The sequence below is a fragment of the Globicephala melas genome, chromosome 4, assembly GCF_963455315.2.
Source record: "Globicephala melas chromosome 4, mGloMel1.2, whole genome shotgun sequence".
In the NCBI taxonomy this organism is placed as follows: domain Eukaryota; kingdom Metazoa; phylum Chordata; class Mammalia; order Artiodactyla; family Delphinidae; genus Globicephala; species Globicephala melas.
Window position 1 is genome coordinate 125,150,112 of NC_083317.1, and position 19,887 is coordinate 125,169,998.

Here is a 19,887-nt window from a genome sequence, read left to right on the forward strand (position 1 = left end):
TCTCACAGGAGAGTAGTTTTATTCTCCACCTGGTATCTAAATACGGGGTGGAAATGAGTGCTGGGTAGAGAAGGGAGCACACGAGCACTTCAGTCATTTATAGTTTACAGTTTTACGGCACAGCCGAGACCGGCATCCACTTTCCACCTGCAATTAGACGACGGAGCAGGCTGCCAAGTCTCCCTGTAAATAGTGCCCATTAAAAACGTCGACACCACGCGATGACTGATCAACACCGAGGATTTATTCACTGAGCCAACAGCGGTTTTTACTTTTGCCATTACGCGGGGTGATCCGTAATAATTTAGATAATGCACCCGGCCAGAGACACTCATAACTCTGGTGTCAGAGTCCTGCCTCAGAGGCCAACCAGCCCTGGGGGAGGAGGGAGGAGGCTCCCGGTCACAGCAGAAAGCCTGGAGCCTGCTGGCCTTGGACCTGCCATCCCGGGTGCGATGTGGCCCATATGGCACCCAAGGGGAGGACTTGAGCCAGAACCACTGCCTTTCTCCTTCCCTTGCAGCACTCTGAGCCTGTCTGCAGGCCAGGACCCTCACTCTCCTCGTGTATCAATGGGGACAAGACAGCCGTCACAGGGGACAGAGCGGGGGCGGTCTGCGAAACTAAAATGAGCTACTTAATGGCAGGTTTACGGAGATTCAATTATTCATAAACGCATGTGTGTACGTGCCTGAGGGTTCTACCTGAGGACACATGTGTGCACACAAGGAAAGCCCCTCCCCTACTCCCTCCAGTACAGGCAAGACGCCGCCTCCCTCTAGGGTGGGGTCTCCTCGGAGACTTTTCATTTGTTTCACTTGTCTGGCACCAGATGGTGTTTAATGCCTTTGCTGAGTTCTGGTGGCAGGTATTGAATTTTCCCCTCAGCATTAACCCGTTCTCTGTGTTGGGCCCCTGGGTGAAGACCTAGGCTGGCGATGCCGGGCGAGGCACTCGGACAGGTTTTCCGTGGGAATGATGCTCTGGGGACAACAGGGACAAGCTCTACGCACTCCATAGGGTTTCAACCCCCCTCAAGTTTTGACATCTCCCAAATCTGTGCTCCCTGGGCATCTCCCTCAAGATAAGGGAGCACAGTTTGACATGCCCCCCAGAACACTCATCACCTGCTGCCCCAGCCCAATTCTCCTTCTCCTGTACCAACAGGCACTGGCATCCCCAGCGTACCCAGGAACCAGACCCACCCTGACTTTCCCCTTCATCCCTCATGCAATGGGCTCTGATTCCTACTAGTTCCTCTGGCTAAGTATCTCCCCACTCCAGACCTCCTCTCCATCCCCACTTCTGCCACCAAATTTGTCATTTCCTACCTGGATAAATATAATTGTCCCCCAACGCCCAGTCTCCCAACCCACCATCTGGCCCTCTTCAGCATCCTTCTAATATATAAATCCAATCATGTCCTTCTTCTAAATACTCTAAACTCTTCAGTGACTCCCACCAAAAGCAGGATGAAGCACAAACAAATAGGATATGTGTGTGTGTGTGTGTGTGTGTGTGTGTGTGTGTATGGATAGATAGATAGATGGATAGATAGATATAGATAGAACTGGTTCATGACATTATATAGGCTGGCAAGTGCAAACTCTGGAGGGTAGGCTAGCAGTCTGGAGTCCCAGAAAAGAGCCAGTTCAAGTTTGAAGGCCACATGCTGCAAAATTCCTTCTTGCTCAGGGGAGGTTGCTCTTTTGTTCTATGAAGGTCTTCAACTGATTGAACGAGGCCCACCACACTAAGGAGGGCAATCTGCTTTACTCAAAGTCCACCAACTTAAATGTTAATCTCATCGAAAAACACCCTCACAGAAACATCCAGAATAATGTCAGGTTAAATATCTGGGCACTGTGGCCCCACCAAATTGAAACATAAAATTAACTATCACACAGTCTCTCTTCTATAATGATGAGTTGAGGCTTCAGGAAGCAAGCAGGACTGATCTTTCTCCTGCATGACCAGGGCAGAGTGCCCTGAGTGGCTCTACACAGAGGAAACTTTTTATTTTCCACAACCTGCACTACTATGACCCGGTCCAAACACCATCATCTCTTTCTCAGGTCACTGCAACATCCTCCTGATGGGTCCTCTGGCTTTCCGACCTCCTCCTACTTAGTTTATTGTCACTATACAGCTGCGGAAGGTGGAACTTCTCCATGGTATTTCCACGTGTGTTGTGACAGTGTTTGTCCTGGACTATCTTTTCGAGGACGTTTATAGAAACAGATTCGGAGGATAGAGATAGTATCTCCTTCCTGGGCAGAGGGCAGATTGTCTCCTGAACAAGATGATAAAGATGCTGTCTTACTCCAGGACAAACTTGAGGCAGCTTTGCCAATAGTCCCTTATAAGACTGTGGGTTCCTAGGCCCGGGGTTCCTCAGCGGTGACACAGACCCACTGTGTGCACAGCATCCACCTGGGCTGCTCCGAATGGCCCCGGTAGAACTCAGGGAGCAAGGGGAATGGTTGTGAACGAGAGGCAGGGGCTGTGCTGCCTGGTATCCTGTGAGTAATAAAATCCTTTATCTCTGACCAGGCTTGTGTCTGCCAACATCTATGAGACTGTGGCAGGTGAATTTGTTAGCTTGGAAGCGGACTCTTCACGATTTTTGACATACAGCAGTCCAATCGCTCATCTGTAATCTAAGTCAGGTCACGTTGCTCCTCTACTCAAACTCCTGCAATGACCCTCATCTCACTCAGAGGAAAACGCAAAGCCCCTACAATGGCTGCAAGGCCCTGCAGAAGCCCCTCCCACCCCCATCAAGCCTCTGACCTCATCTCCTCTCTTCCCCCATCCTTCACTCTCCTCCAGACACAGTGGCCTCCTCACTGACCCTCAGACACACACCAGGCACATGTCCTACTGTGGACTTTACACTGCCTGTCCCATCGGCTGGATGCCCTTCCCCTCATCCACGTTGCTCCCTCCCTTCCCCACCTCCTTCACATCTTTGCTCAATGTCACCTTCTCATCGAGACCATCGTGAATGCCTATGTAAAACCGCATCCTCCCTGCCATCGCAGGCCCCCAATGCTACCTCCCTAACCCCTGGATCCCCAAAGGGCTCCCCACCTGCACAGATGCCTCCCCAAGTGTGGCCTTCTTGGGTCACTTTCCCCAGTCTCAACATCACCCTTGCCCCAGGCAAAGGTGCCCTGGTCACAGCCCCACCCCTGACAATGCCTGATGATACAGTGGGCACCCAAGGTTCTCTCAGCTGCGGAAAGGGAAAGGTCACCTGGGACATGATAACAGAGAGAAAGAAGCAGCTCTCCACTCAGCAAAAGGGCAGTGCATTGGCTGGTCCTGGAGGCTGGTGGAGGGAGCAAGGGGTGACTGGCACTGGCTGGTATAAATGTCTGCATCCCAGGAGCTGCAGATATACTTGGGGAGGGAGACGTGGCCCAGGGCTGCGCTCCAGCCCGGCGTCCGGAAGGAGACTATAGTGATTCAGGCGTTCCAGGCGCACGTGGACCCCGCTCCCCACCTCCAGCACAGGCTGGGAGCATCTGGAAGACTCAGCTTATTCTTCCAACTGGTCCATTTTCTACAGCATCTCATACTCTTTCCAGTTACAGTTTTGAGTTTGGTGATGATGACAGGCTTGCTGTGCTATTTATGCTTCTGATTATTTTTAGTGTTTCGCGATTAAATTTTCTTAAATTACAACTTTAGACCCAGGCATCAGATTGTCTGTAACGTGCCACGGTGTGTTCATATGTGCCGTTTATATATACTTGGGTTGCAATAGCCTCAGAAAAAAAAGACATTTCAATAGTTGGCACCCAAAGCCCTTGTTTCCATATCACCCACCCGTTTCCATGCACTTCTTTTCTATTCCCACCCTCAGTGATGCCCTCCATATCCTTGTAAGCCCAAACACAGAGCTGGGCGAAGTAACTAAGCCCTCGTTCAAAGCCACCAGAACTCGTCGGCCTTTTCCCATCACCTCAGCACCTTCCCCGTGGGCTGGGTACACGGTTAGCACAGCCTGCGATTCTGCCCTCAGCCCCGGGCCCAGAGGCGCAGCCCCTTCTACTGTTTTCCCTCACCCAGAATTAGATTCATCAATTCCCAGAAAGGCTGCCTGAAGTGACGTGGTTTACCTTCTGACTCGGGGCCCACCATGCTCCCCACTGATGCTCTCCTGAGGCGGTTCCCCTCCCACAGCCGTGCCTGGACCATCCACCCACTGCACAGGCCCTCTTCCCTTGGCTCTTCCAGGATGCACTGCCCTGACAGCCCCTGGCTTTTCTCCCTCCTGTTGCCTGGACCAGGTCAGCACTCTCCCTGACGGACACATTCACCCATGGCTGTGCAGCTGTAACGGCCACCCTCCACGCCTCTGTCTCCGGCCCCACCTCCAGACCGCATTTCCAGGGCCAGCTCTGCTTCTGTGTCGATGCGCCTTGGAATTTCAGGCTCACTGGCTCCCCTCTAAAGCGCCTCCCACCTCCTCAGCTCCCTCGCTGGGTTCATTCAGTCTGCAGCTGCTCAGTCACCCAGGGTAAGCCCGCGGGATCAAGGGCACTGGCTGTCACTAACCGCATACCTTTTCCAACCCTTCTGACTCGCCTGCCTCACCACAGAGGCAGCGAAAGCTAATGACTCGCCTTTCTTGCAGCGGGAGGTGGTCATGAGACACGATTCTGTCCAATGAGTTACAGACAGACGTCTGCTGGGGTGTCTGAGAAAGCTTTTACTGTCCTGAAAATATGGACCCATGCAGCCGGCTACCCTTTCTCCTTTCAGCTTCCCAGTCCCCCCAAATCCCCCCAACACTGAAGTGCACCTGGAGCCGCTGCAGCAGCCCCGAGGCCCCGGGCACAGCAAGTACATGGCCGACAGCTGAAGGGGGAAAGAGACCGCTGGGGACTTTGGTGGCACGGCTGAGGGACCCCTCAAGCTCTGGACAGCCTGTCTCCAGATTGCTTCTCCGAAGAGAGAAAGACATGTCTGCATTGTGTTTTCTGGCACATCCTTACTGATCCACTTAGTTCCTTCTTATCTCTTCTCCCTCCACTCCCTGGCTTGCTTGCAGCAGACCTTCTCACTCAATTGCTCTCTCCCTCTTTTCTCTCTATTCCTCCCTCCCGTCTCTCATCACTGTCTCTTCAAGTGCTTGCTTTCTGAGCACCCACTCTGGACAGGCTCTGTGCTTCAAAGAAGGAGACAGTGGCGTCCTTAGTGCAGGGCGGTGCGTACAGGCAATGTGACAGGCTAGGTTCCCCGTGCACCTTCCGCCGTGCTGAGCCTCGTCAAGTCTCCTGTCGTGGTTCCTTCTGCCTTCTTCAGCGGCTTCCTGCACACCCCCAGCGCAAGCGGCATCTCGGATCTCCTCCTCTGATGGACTGCGATGACCCTCATCTCCCTCAGAGGCATCTCTGGCCTCACTCTCCTGACTAGGATGGTTCTGTATCCCAGAGCTGGGGTCCTCTCCCTCACAGCCCCCGCTCTCAGGCTTCCCCCACTGCGCCGGTCACCTGAGCCCTCGGCTCAGCACTTAGAACCCCCCTGTCCCCAGACACTCACTCTTCCTGCAGGAACTCTATGAAACCCTGGTGTGAGGGCAGCAGCGGCCAGGGAAAGGGGCCCAGTGGTCCAGGGGCTTAGGAAGGACCAGGGTTACATTCTGGCACGTCGTCCAGAGGCAAACGGTCCTGTGGGAGTCGTCGGAAGGGCCAGGCCAGGAAGGTTATGAGCGCTAAGTAAACGTACCCTCTGTGCTAAGCCCTGGGCCGGTGGCACCCATGTATTATCTCTCTTTTTTTTAATTGAAGTATAGTTGATTTACAATGTTGCGTTAGTTTCAGGCGTACAGAAGAGTGATTCAGATGAATATATATATTCTTTTTCAGATTCTTTTCCTTTATAGGTTATTACAAGGCAATGTAGTTCCCTGTGCTATACAGTAGGTCCTTGTTGCTTATCTATTTTCTATATAGTAGTGTATATCTGTTAATCCCAATTTCCTAATTTATCCCTACCCGCCTCTTTCCCTTTTGGTAACCATAGTTTGTGTTCTATGTCTATGAGTCTATTTCTGTTTTGTAAATAAGTTCATTTGTATCATTATTTTAGATTCCATACATAATTGATATATATTTGTCTTTCTCTGTCTGACTTACTTCACTTAGTATGATAATCTCTAGATGTACCCATGTTGCTGCAAATGGCATTATTTCATTCTTTTTTATGCCTAAATAATATTCAAAAAGTCTACAAATAATAAATGCTGGAGAGGGTGTGGAGAAAAGTGAACTCTCCTATGTCGGTGGGAATGTAAATTAGTGCAGCCACTATGGAGAACAGTATGGAGGTTCCTTAAAAAACTAAAAATTACCATATGAGTTACCATAAGATCCAGCAATCTCACTCTTGGTCATGTATCCGTAAAAGACAAACACTCCAATTCAAAAAGATACATGCACCCCAATGTTTATAGCAGCACTATTTACAATTGCCAAGACATGGAAGCAACCTAAGTGTCCATCGACAGATGCATGGACAGAGAAGATGTGGTACATTATCTCATTTTCAAGTGCACAGCTGGGATAGTTGTATACAGAATGGATTCCAAGGCTCAGAGAGATTCAGCAGTGGGTCTGGAGTCACACAGCAAATAATGGGCAGATCCATGGTCTGAGGTAAAGAGAAATGGGGTTGGAGGAGCTGGTGATCTGTAGGTCAAGGTGGCAGGCAGGCATGTCCTGGAGCAGAGGATACCCTCTCCCCATGCTCTGTCACTGGCTCCTCAGCTCTGCTGAGACACCCTCCCAGAACCGGGCACCCACAGACGCCAGCAGAGTAGCTGTAACAGACATGACTCTAGCACTGCCACACCACCAGTCAAGCGTTATAGATCCTTGGCAATGTTGCACCCTAACCAGCTGCCATGTTAGCAGTGCTTGGCGCCAGCCGAGGGAGGGTCCCTGGGTCCCTGGGTCTGAGGAAGAGGGTCTGTGGAAGCAGCCTGCCCGCCAGGGCACCTCAGGTTCTGTGGGGAAATGGCCCTGGGCAGGTGGGGAGGGGTCCTGGTTCTCTGAGCGCAGACCAATCCCCCAGGTGACACGTCTGTAACCTCTGGAACACACAGGCCACTCAGCTGCACCTGTGGGGTAAAGACAACGGGATCCCCAAATCTGCAATACGAAGAGCCCCTCTTTCTTCAAATTGTTTTATAAATGCCAAAGTGCTTTCATATCCACTGTTTCATCGGGTCCTCACAACAAGCAAGGCAGCATTATTGTTCTAATTTCCTACACAAACAGCATCAAAGCAAGGCCCCAAGAGGCTGGCTGTGCTGAGGACCACACAACAACTTTAGAGTGCAGCGGACGGCAGTAACAGTCAACTTTGTCACCCTGAATTTCCTTCTGGTTTCCAGTGGGACCCCGGGCCCAGAGAACCCCACCTCCTTGGGCACAGCAGGCGGTTCAGGGAAGGGCCTGGGACCCCAGTCAGGCCGCTCAGAATCCTCCACTCACATTTGATGGAGTCCTCAAGAGACAGCAAAACACACACCTGGAGCAACTGAGCGCCACCACCCTCCCCAGAAGAACGCCTGCCGGAGAACGAGGCCAGGTTACAAGAAATCCAGGCCTAGAAATGGGAAGATGAATTTCTGGGAACCATCATGGAGCACACAAATCCAGCCATGTCTGAAGCCCCTCCCACCGCTGGAATTTTCATGTGTGGGTGAGTCAATATCTTCTCATCTTAGTTAGGACAGAAAAAGTCTCTTACACCAACACAAAGAATAAGACCAAGGCCTCCTAATTGATGGCAAGGGCACAGAAATCTCCTGAAAGACAGAAAAGAAAATCAAAGAAAAGCATAAGACAACCACAGACAGGTACTTTCACTCAACCAACGAATATCTGAATTCAACAAAGCACCACGCTAATTGGCTGGAAAGACAGCCCTGTCTTCAGGGAGCTTGATAGAACAGGACAGGTACAGACACTCTGGAAGGGCTGGGGGTGGCAGCAATAATAATACAGAACTAATCTGATGGAGAGTCAGGAAAGACTTTCTGAGAATGTCACATTTAAATGGAAACTGAAGGATGATCAAACGCAAACCCCATGAAGCAAAGTCTGGGCAGGTACAAGAGCACAGGTGAAACTCCATTGCTGAGACAGCAGTTTCATTACCAGAGACTCCTGCATATTGGGGCATTTTTGTGTGGGGGAGCCATGGGGATTCTACACTTTCTTTTATAATTTGGATGTAAATATATATGAAAATCTTTCCCAAATAATCAGACAAGCATGCCAAGAAATATTTACAAGAACCTTTGTTGCAGCAACGTTTATAACAACAGAAACTTACAATAACTGCAATTTTCAAATAACAGAATATACCGATATGCCCTCACAATTGAAACATATTTTAAAAGACAGTGTAGACACACATTTATTGACTTGGAAAGATGTACATGTCTAGGAGAAATAAGCGGGTCTCAGAGACTATATATAGGATGATTTCATGTATTGAGTACAAAAGAGGAATTCAATAAATACTTACTGAATGAATGGCAAATAAATACCTCTGAACAGATAAACATCAAACAAAATGTTTGCTGTCATTATTTCTGGGTGATGGGATTATTGGTGATTTTAAATTGTTTTCTAGGTCTGCTTATCTGAACTAATTTTTGGTACCGTGCACATGAATTACTTGCACAAAAAAGAGGAATGAAAAGAAATCTTTCCAAAGCAATCAATGACTCAATAAGGTCAGTTTTAAGATCGAGATGTATAATTAGGACATGGGACCTTAAAACAAAACAGGAAATAGTGTGTCTGGATAAGCATAATAGATAAGAAAATGTTCCTCCTCTAAACGTGGAAGAGAAATAAACCTTTCTTCAATGTCACAGCCAGAATTTGCTTAGCAGAAGTCCATGACATATTTCATATTTATTCAGCAATCTGTAACACAGCATATTAGTTAAATTGTCATAAAGGAAAACATTTATATTGATGCAAAAATGAAGTCAACAGGCTTGTGTTTGTATGGTACCAACAAAACCATTTTTTAAAAGTCTATATATGCCAAACATTTAAATATTTGGGCAAATCTGCAAACAAATGCCCTTTGGACCAACTTCTGGGGTGACTGATTGCACCCCCCATGTTTCTCCCAGATGTTTTAGCAGAATAGAGAATATGGCCTCAGACGACCAAGCCAGTGGCTGGGTAGGATCACAGCCAGTTACACTGTCACCATCACTAATAGTATGTGCTGGGCAAATAACACCACCCACTCTCTGATGTCCTTTTGAAACCCAACTGTAATCCTCCGCTTGTTCATATCATTGGGAAAATTCTGTTAACTTTGAAACTCTGGAGGTCCTGATAGAGGCAAAGCACTGCCTCTGATCCTGGCAGATTAGAAGAAAGCCGACCGCAGGTGTTATGAAGCTCCTGACAAATGGGGGGCTCTGGGCCCTGGGGACCCCTATAAATTGCAAGAACAGCTGCCTGCTCCTCCCTTGGAACAGCGTGGAAGTTCACAGGAGCCTGAAGATGTCAGGAGAGGCATACTGCAGGAGCGGGAAGTGAGATGAGCCTTGGAACAGTAACCAAAAGGAAAAGGATGCCAGGGCCAAGGATGCCAGGGACATGGTTCACTGAAAAGACCTGGGTTGTAGCTTCTGGGAGCTGGCCAGCTCATAGCTGCTCCCTTAAAGAAGCATGGGACACACATGAGGCAAACTCAAGGACTTGGGAAAGAAGAAGGACCATCACGCCACAGAATCATGCCCCCAACACTACTCGCCCTGTGCTAGAATCAGCTTTTTACATGTGGTCGTTCTCCACTGGAACAGGAGCTCCTAGGAAGGTTGTCCCCTATTAGGCCTGGCATCCTTGAGGCTGGCACAGTATCTGACCAAGAGTCTTCAACTCAGTAACTATTGGCAGTTAAATGAGTAGATGAGTGCCTAAAATAAAAATTGCATCTCCCCCAAGGCTAGGTTCTAAGTCCGCACATGCTATGAAAATCATGGGTGGTCAGGCAGGTAGGGCTCTGCGTGTGAGTCCTGGTGAGCAGAGGGTGAAAGAAGGTCTAGGAGGCTGGTAAGATAATTTGAGGCAGCCTGAGGAAATGAGTCAGAAGCTGGATTAACAGGAAATCCCTTAAGTTGCCCAGACACTATATAGAACCAGCCAGCATCCTTCTTCCACTATTGGACAAGGTCACTGGTTCTTCTATTAAGGCCAGAGGAAGTGGTTACCGGCTCACAGAGAGTTACCATGGTGCACAGCGTCACATATGCACACAGCAGTATGCAAACACAGGGACACATTTGGCATTGCAAGGTTCTCACATCACGGCGGGTACTTGGGAACCTAGGCCAGCCTGAGCCTCCTGCTGCCCCCAGGCCTGCTCACTCTGCAGCCCACCTGCTTGGAGTGGGATGGTGGAATCCCTAGCATTATTTCAACTGTTCTTTTTCTCTCCTTTTCAAAATTGCTGGAAGCACAAATAAATGAAGGAATTAAATTCATAGATGATGGGACTCAACTATACTCCTGTACGTGAATTACCATAAGCTCAAAAAGAAACAGGGATGAGATGGGATGAGATAGGATGGGGAGAGGAAAAATGCTCCACCTTAGAGGACAGCCCTGGCCAGCAGCCCCGATGGGTACCACTCATGCTGTGCTAACCATGCCAGCTGCCAGAACACCTGCCTCTCCTGCTCCCCTATGTCCCGTTTCCACACCCATCTAATCAGGCCCTGGCCTGAGCATATACTCTTAATGATTCAGTCCCAAATGAGGCCCGCGTGCTCCTGGACGCACCTACGTTTTTCTGCATGCTGTTTCTTCAGCAAGCCCGGCAGCTTGGGGAAGCCATCCAGCAAGATGAACGAGCCCCCACCCCATTCCATCTTATTTTCAGATTCCCTAGTGAGTGATAGACGAAGAGGGCTTCAAGGTGGGCCAAGCAGGAATAAAAGGGCAGGAACGGGCATAGATGTATAGTTACATATTACTATCAGTGCCGTGCCGAGCTGTATTGGAGACAAAAGGAAAAATCAGTAACACTGATCTTATATCTATTTTAAATTTTGACATTTTTTTCGTCATGGATTTTTGCATTAATTTTGATTTTCTAAAATGTTGCATTAAAGTAATAGTTTTATTTCTGAGGTTGTGTGTGTGTGTGTGTGTGTGTGTGTGTGTGCAAGCCTCCTGAAATTTCACCCGAGATGGGTACTTCACTCATCCCAGCCTAGGCCTTACTGACAGAGCTACTATTTGTTATCAGTCATATACCAGGCACTGCACTTAAAAAGTATATATAAGGGCTTCCCTGGTGGCACAGTGGTTGAGAGTCTGCCTGCCGATGCAGGGGACACGGGTTCATGCCCCGGTCTGGGAAGATCCCACATGCCGCGGAGCGGCTGGGCCCGTGAGTAATGGCTTCTGAGCCTGCGCGTCCGGAGCCTGTGCTCCGCAACGGGAGAGGCCACAACAGTGAGAGGCCCGCGAACCCCCGCAAAAAAAAACCAAAAAAACAACTGAAGAATGGAGAGTATTTGTTCTAGTTGAATGCAATTCTAACCAATACCTATAGCCCACTAGCTTTTTACAAAGTGCACTTGTGTATGCCTAGAACACATCTGAGATGCTCTACAAGAAAGTGGTCAGGGTTTCTCTGGTGGCGCAGTGGTTGAGAGTCCGCCTGCCGATGCAGGGGACACGGGTTCATGCCCCGGTCTGGGAAGATCCCACATGCCGCGGAGCGGCTGGGCCCGTGAGCCATGGCCGCTGGGCCTGCGCGTCCGGAGCCTGTGCTCTGCAGCGGGAGAGACCACAGCAGTGAGAGGCCCACATACCGCAAAACAAAACAACAACAACAAAAAAAATTATATATAAGCCTCACAATACTCCTATCAGTACTTAGGAACATTCCCATTTGACAAATGGGGAAAATGAGACATGAAATGTTAACAGCATAGAAAGTGTCACACACCTGGGGAGAGGTAGTGAGGACATAAATTCAGGAGGCAATCAAGTGGACCATGCTTGATTAGAAAACATCAACCTACTGTGTATCTTATTGAGGGGAAAAATGGCATGGGGCAAGCATGGTGAGGTGCTCTACAGCCAGCCAGAGAGATTTAAATGGATCCCATGGTGCCTGCAGAAGTTCCAGAGACTTGGAGACAAACCACTTCCATGAACATTTCCATATGAACTAAGGAAAGGCTTCCCAGCTAAAAGATCCACATACTGAAGAAAGCCTTGTCGGTTTTTTAAAAACCAGGCTTTGAATTTTTCATAAGATTATTTTAGATTTGTGGGAGGAAGATTCTTATAAAATCTGTGGCCAAAAGTCTTTTTCTTGAAATTTAAATTTTTCAGAAAGAAGAAAACAAAATATCTCACAAGAAAAATGTCTAACGTGATTTAAAGCCATCGGTCAGCCTTCTTTATGTGCTCATGAATACCACGTTCTCATTAAGGCCCGGGGATCCATGGAAACCCCACTGAGAAATTGTGAAACTTCCACGGGGATTGAACTGGGAGCTGCCTTTCCAAGAATGTGGATGTTATATTGAATATCAATATATCAGCTCTGGCTCCTGAACCATCGTTTTGCTAATGTTAGCAGTAGCATGAATGAACTTAGATATCGCTAACTCTAGCCTAGTTCAAATGTACGATATTGCTCCGACTAAGCCGTCAACCTCAGGAGCTGTGAGTTATCTCCATCCTGGTATGTGTGGGCTGGCATCGCTACAACTCTGTTTATCATTTCATTTCTTTTACCGTAGTTGTTTGCCAGCTACCTTGCCAGTTGGTGATGACATTAGCCAAAGTCCAAACATGCGGAGACGGGGACACACATCCCAGGTCAAGGTCTACTTCTTCTTCCACTTCACTACACTCACTTTTCTCCCATCAGATTTTCTTCAGCACTTATCAGCACCACACCATGTAGCACATAATTAAATATAGTCCCATCTTGTTAAGAATTGAGAAACTTGTGTCGCCTCAGGTAGAATGTAGTGGTTCAACGGCAGGAGTTTTGTTTTACTGATTCACACAGCACGCAGAGTGGGTGGGATCAGCACATACTAGCTATACGTTAGAAGGTTTACTGGGGCCAAAAGGAGACATAAAGGAAGGTAGGTGGGGCTCTGTGTGCGAGTCCTGTTGGGCAGAGGGTGAAAGAAGGTCTAGGAGCCTGACACGACTATTTGAACAGCCAGAGGAAATATAGCCCGAGGCTGGATTAACACCAAAGACGGGGAGGGAGGCCAAGGTCACCACAGAGTGAGAACAGACAGGAAATACCGTGAACAGGGGAACCAATAATCACAACACAAACTGGGAGGATCTGGTGTGAGGAGGGGGACAAAAACCAGCTCACGCATGTGATTTAGGACCAAGACCGTGCCTGACATGAGGGTATTGGGGGTCACCTGATAGCCGAGGAATCAAGGGACACTGTCCTCCTTAGAGCTGCCCTGCCAAGAACTACTGCATCCCCAGGCCAATGTCTGCAGGGCTTAGCTCCTCTACCTCTGGGTTCCTGGGGCCACCTTCCCCAGTTGTGGTGATATCCAGGGCTGGCCACTAGTTACCATTCTCTCTTCCCTAGCCTTCTCCAATGGTCATAGGAGATGAGGGCTACCTGATGTAATGATACTCGTTTATGAATCATAAACTTTGGTTCCAATGAACCAATAGAAGAGGCATGTTATATGGCCATATTGTGGAGAACTGAACAACAGTGCCTGCTCCAGGATGGAGAAGAGTTTTAGATTTCAATACTTTTCTCAGCACCCAATAAAATCATGGGGCCCTCACAAACAAACCCACTGGGTCTTTCACGAACTGGCCAAAGGTCACAACCAAATTATTGCAAGAAGCCCTTCACACTCAATTTTACTTGTATTACTTGGAGGAGCTAGAAAACATCTCTTCCTGCCTAGAAATTTGTTTCTTTTTCCAATTCGGACATCTTCCTCAAGTCCTCACTCCTAGATGAAGAGCTTCATCACGCTAGTGAATTACTGGAAGGTCATGAAGGCAAGAAACTTGGTCCCTGAGAGGGCCCCAGCCTTAGAGAAAGTCTCTAAAGTACGGGCTCCCAAGTAATTCTAACGGTTCACCCTTCCTGCTGCCTCTCTGAGTGGCTTGTAGTGCTGATTGCTAGCTGGGGTTTCCCTGTTGGGATCCAGATGGCCAGAGTTGGATTTACACTGACTCTCCCCACATCCCACCTCATCAAGGTCGGCCCTCTCCTGGAGGGCTCTCCAGAGGGCACCTGTCATAAATGGAAATCAGGTCAGATTAGTCATCTGCTTCCATTAAGAAAGCTACCTTCCAACTGATTGACTATCTCTCTTTTTGTGTTTAATTATGTGAATAAACAAGAGCACTGCATATTAATGGAGGTGCTTGTTTAATTATTTGGTGTAAGAGAAACTGCAGCTTCATCTTTACAATGAGGAAAACTGCCTGAACTATGGAAACTTCAAAGAGGCACTGAGCACTGACTGGTATGTAATATATAAATGTATATGTTTTATTGGATCATACTTTTCTCACCTTATCTACCTAACAGAAAGAAAGGGGAGTCCTCCCTGGCAAAAAACAATATTAGAGCTTCTACAGTTTTCTGTATTCAATGACCAGCATACAATAAAAAATTACAGGACATATGAAGAGGCAAGGAAATTTGACCAATAATCAAGGAAAGAAAGATCACAGAAACAGACCCATGTACTATCCCATTATTTGAGTTGGCAGATAAGGACTTTAAAATAATTGTGATTGGGTTTCCCTGGTGGCGCAGTGGTTGAGAGTCCACCTGCCGATGCAGGGGACATGGGTTCGTGCCCCGGTCCGGGAAGATCCCACATGCCGTGGAGCGGCTGGGCCCGTGAGCCATGGCCGCTGAGCCTGCATGTCCGGAGCCTGTGCTCCGCAACAGGAGAGGCCACAGCAGTGAGAGGCCCGCATACCACAAAAAATAATAATAATAATAATAATTGTGATTAACCTGTTGAAAATAGAAGAAAAGATGAACAAAATGAATGAAAAAATGAAGAATTGCAACAGAAATTTGAATGTGTAAGAAAGAATGTAAAAAGGTATTTTAGAACTGAAATATGCAATGTATCAAGTTAAGAATTCATCAGGTATATTTAATAGCAAACTAGACAGAGCAGAAGACAAGATAAGTAGATAGCCACACTAATGTACAGAGAGATAAAAGAATAGGGGAAAAAAAGAGAAAAGAGTACAAGAGATATGTAGGAAACACCCAAGTGGTCTAACATAACTGTAATTAAAGTGGTAATATGTTTTGACTTTGGACAGACCTAGGTTGAACCTCCCCCTCCTCTGAGGTTACTTACTGGGTCACTTACTGGATGAGTGAATGGTGTGCTTGGTCAGTGACTTAACTCCTTTGAGTTTCAGTTTCTGCAGGTACAAAACGGGAACAAATAAGCCAACACTGTACCTCTTTTTAAAGTGAGGCAGGAGGATATTTTGAAGTATTTATCTGTCCGCTTCTCCTAACCTTCTCTGCCCCCAAATCAAGACACATGCCAACAAGCAGAACTCTGGAATAAAGGCCTTAATACAGAACTCCAAGGCTCACAAGCCCTTGGTCAATGTGGAAGATGGAAAGAGAAGGATATAGACTCATGGAGTGGCTTCTCCTATCTCTCAGGCACAATGAGAGAGCACAGGATGGGAAAGTGAAGAAAGGAGAGATAATGTAGGTCAGGGAAGAGCAAGATGAGAAACCCAGGCGGCTCCACCAGAGCAAGCGCCATCCCTTCCCAGGACCCAGAGATCACATGAGAACAGCTCAGCTCTTAGAGATGCTTTGCATTGCCCTTATCCAGTGATGACCACTGAGATGGGACAGTCTATAGACTCCAGTAGGAACAATGCTCATCTGGGCCCTGGTGCTCTGTTAAGTCTTTTTTTTTTGCAGAGATCTTTTTTCCTAGTTTTATTGAGATACAATTGACACACAGCACCGTGTAAGTTTAAGGTACAGAGCATGATTTACACACATCAGGAAATGATTACCACAATAAGTTTGGTGAACATCCAATACACAGACATTATTTTAAAGAAATAATAAGATGTATATAAAAGAGTAAAATCCCCATTCCTTCACCCTCCTACAGTCCCCTCCCTCCCCAGACATAATCACTATTAAGTGTGAATTCTTCTTATCTTTATCTATATATCCTGACATGTAGGTTTTTTTTTTACATCTTTATTGGAGTATTATTGCTTTACAATGGTGTGTTAGTTTCTGCTTTATAACAAAGTGAATCAGTTATACATATACATATGTCCCCATATCTCTTCCCTCTTGCATCTCCCTCCCTCCCACCCTCCCTATCCCACCCCTCTAGGTGGTCACAAAGCACTGAGCTGATATCCCTGTGCTATGCGGCTGCTTCCCACTAGCTATCTACCTTACGTTTGGTAGTGTATATATGTCCATGCCACTCTCTCACTTTGTCTGCCAAGTCTTTTATCTGACCCTCTCCATTTGGTCAACCCCTGTTTTATGGACTGAGACATAGATAAAATGAGGCAATAATTCCAATATTTGGTAACATTATTTGCAATTGTATTAATTAACGATCATTATGACTTACTACATATTATTTCATTTATAGCTAGCGTTGAATGAATGCACACTATGTGCCAGGCACTTGTCTTAACATCTTACGTGTATATTAATTTCATTAATTCACTTATAATTAATTCTTTATATTTATTTATCACAACAACCTTCTAAGGTAAGTACTAACGAAATCTCTTCCTCAAGGTCACCCAGCTAATGAGGTTGTCAACTCTTACCTATTACCCGAGGGATGGATACTATCTGGTGATAGTACGTTAGGAACCTTTTATACTTGGGCTGGCTGAACCCAAACAGCAACATCTGGGGCTCCGCCCCTCATCTGCAATGCAGTTCGGTGGTTAACCATCGCTACCCCCACAGCGCTGCCGTGAAGTGTAAAGGAAATAATTCTATAAAGTGCCCATCAGAGTGATCAGCACATTGTCAGCACTCACGAGACACGCTGTCTCTTACCTTTCATTTGTGTGATAACAGAGAGCTCAGCAAAAAGGGAAGGCCTGGAATTTTTAAAGTTCCATACATATAATTCGCACAGAACATGAAAGTTACAAACATCTACTTTTCTTGTTGTGCTTTTTCCTGTGTTTAATGGAAGTGAAACAAATAACAAATATGTCTGTCTCCGATTTGGTTTAGGGCTGTCAGCTACAGCATCAGACCTTACTAGGGTATATCAGAAACACCACCTTAGTAGGTCTCATCCCTGTCAGGCACATCTGAGATGCACTTCAGGCTTCCAGAACAGGTGCCCTTCTCTGACTGAGCAGATAACCACACAGGTCCCACTCAAGGCTCACATTCCTCCTTAAAGAGCTGCACATACAGAGTGAAGTAAGTCAGACAGAGAAAGACAAATACCGTATGCTAACACATATATATGGAATCTAAGAAAAAAATGTCATGAAGAACCTAGGGGTAAGACAGGAATAAAGACACAGACCTACTAGAGCATGGACTTGACGATATGCGGAGGGGGAAGGGTAAGCTGGGACAAAGTGAGAGAGTGGCATGGACATATATACACTACCAAACGTAAAATAGATAGCTAGTGGGAAGCAGCCACATAGCACAGGGAGATCAGCTGGGTGCTTTGTGATCGCCTGGAGGAGTGGGATAGGGCAGGTGGGAGGGAGGGAGACACAAGAGGGAAGAGATATGGGAACATATGTATATGTATAACTGATAAACTTTGTTATAAAGCAGAAGCTAACACATCATTGTAAAGCAATTATACTCCAATAAAGATGTAAAAAAAAAAAAAACAAAAAAGAGCTGCACAGGTGGAGGAACGGCCCTGGGGCCTGAGGCAGGCAGGTATGGGATGCAGATTTATTCCCCATCCCCAGGTTCCCCAGGAGTCAGGATCAGAAAACTTCAGGGCATCTCGGGCCATCACTGCAGAGACTGCCCCAAGTGGCTGATGCCTAGAGACATCTCCTCTCCAAAGGGCAGGCACAGCGGCATGTGTGCCCCAGGCAGGGCAGGCCATGGGGACAGGCAAACATAATGGGGTCACTGGAGGCTTCAGAACAAAAAAAATCACAAGGGGGCTTCCCTGGTGGTGCAGTGGTTGAGAGTCCGCCTGCCGATGCAGGGGACGCGGGTTCGTGCCCCGGTCTGGGAAGATCCCACATGCCGCGGAGCGGCTGGGCCCGTGAGCCATGGCCGCTGAGCCTGCGCGTCCAGAGCCTGTGCTCCGCAACGCGAGAGGCCACAACAGTGAGAGGTCCGCGTACCGCAAAAAAAAAAAAAAAAAAAAAAATCACAAAGTCCAGGGAGAAGAGGAAAGCCAAGGCTGAGGCTCCTGGTCTTCCCATCAGAGGTAATTTCATTTTAAACTAGGCCTCAAGGTTTCCAGAAATCTATTTAGATCTTATGTAGCCTCTACGTGTGATTAGAATATAAGTCAGAACATCAGTTGAGGAAATGGGGCTGTCAGCTTCTGAGACCACTCTGGTCCAGGGCAGGGCAGGGTCGGGCAGGCGGCCTGATGGGAAGAGGGACGGCCAGTTCCTGAAGCTTAAGGGGGACGGTCAATGTCCTGGCCTGGCCACGGTCCATCCTGCACCAAGTGCCACACACCGAACTGCGCACCTTACAGAACCTTCCCAGAGCCCTGTGTTACGGACACTACTATCCCCAGTTTCCCTAAAGGAAACTGACACTAGGAGACATGAGGTCCCTGCTCCAGGCCTCCTAGTTGGTAGGTGCAGGGATGCAGAGCCAGGTCTGCATGATTCTTAAGCTCAGGGAGCCTCATTTCCCAGCAGCACGCTCTGTTCTGATTACTGAGGTGTCGTCCTGGGCCAGACACTGCACCAGACACTCTACAAACATGGTTTCATCTAAATTCTCACAATCCCCCTGGGAGCAGGAAAGAAAACGTTTTAACCAGATGCCTATGAATGCTTTTTCTAACATAAGACCATACAAACCTCTAACTGGCAAGAAGAAAGAAGGGGGCACTATTATCTAAACACGTGCACTATTATCTAAACATGTAATTCCAGGGTCCTAAGAAAACTATCATCTCCAGGCCTCTCCCTCATGGAGAGATATACCACATTCATGGAAAGGGTGTTTTCATCATTAGGGAGATGTCAGTGTTCTCCAAAATGGCCTATAAATTTGATGCAACTCCATTCAAAAACAACACCAAGCTTTTTCAAGGGATTTGACAAACGGATTCTAAATGTATATTGAAGAGAAATAGACAAGGCACAGCCTGCACTGCTTCTGCAGAAGAAAACAGTGAAGGAACTTACCAGATACGAAGACTACACAGACTAAACACAGAGATGTGATCATTAAGACAGAAGAGTGTTGGTACAGGACTAGAAAAATGATCAATAAACCAGAGATCCCAGGAAGAGATTTTCACATACGTGGAATTTTAACATCTGAAAGAAACAGCATGATCATCACAGGGGAAAGGAAGTGGTAATTCAATCCACAGAGCTGGAAAATGTGGTTCTCTGTGTGTAAAAATTGAAACTGGCTCTGTAACTCATCATTCACAAAAATCAACTCCCTGTGTGTGTGTGTTTGTGTGTGTGTGTGTGTGTGTGTGTGTGTGTGTGTGTTTAGCTATCTATCTTTCTGTCTTTGGAACAGGAAACAATTTCCTAAACAAGATTAAGAAAGTTCTACCAATCAAAGAAAAGATTGATACATTTGATTTCAACAAAATGAAAAACTTTTACTCATCAAAAG

The 19,887-nt window shown here is 47.2% G+C and overlaps 1 protein-coding gene and 1 pseudogene across 2 annotated transcripts in view; one reads left to right on the plus strand and one right to left on the minus strand.

Moving 5' to 3' along the window:
• Positions 1-4,873, plus strand: part of LOC115862110 (condensin complex subunit 3 pseudogene) — a 145,219-nt pseudogene extending 140,346 nt beyond the window's left edge.
• CLSTN2 (calsyntenin 2) overlaps positions 1-19,887 on the minus strand; it is a 650,414-nt gene that overhangs the window by 570,346 nt on the left and 60,181 nt on the right. The window lies entirely within an intron of this gene.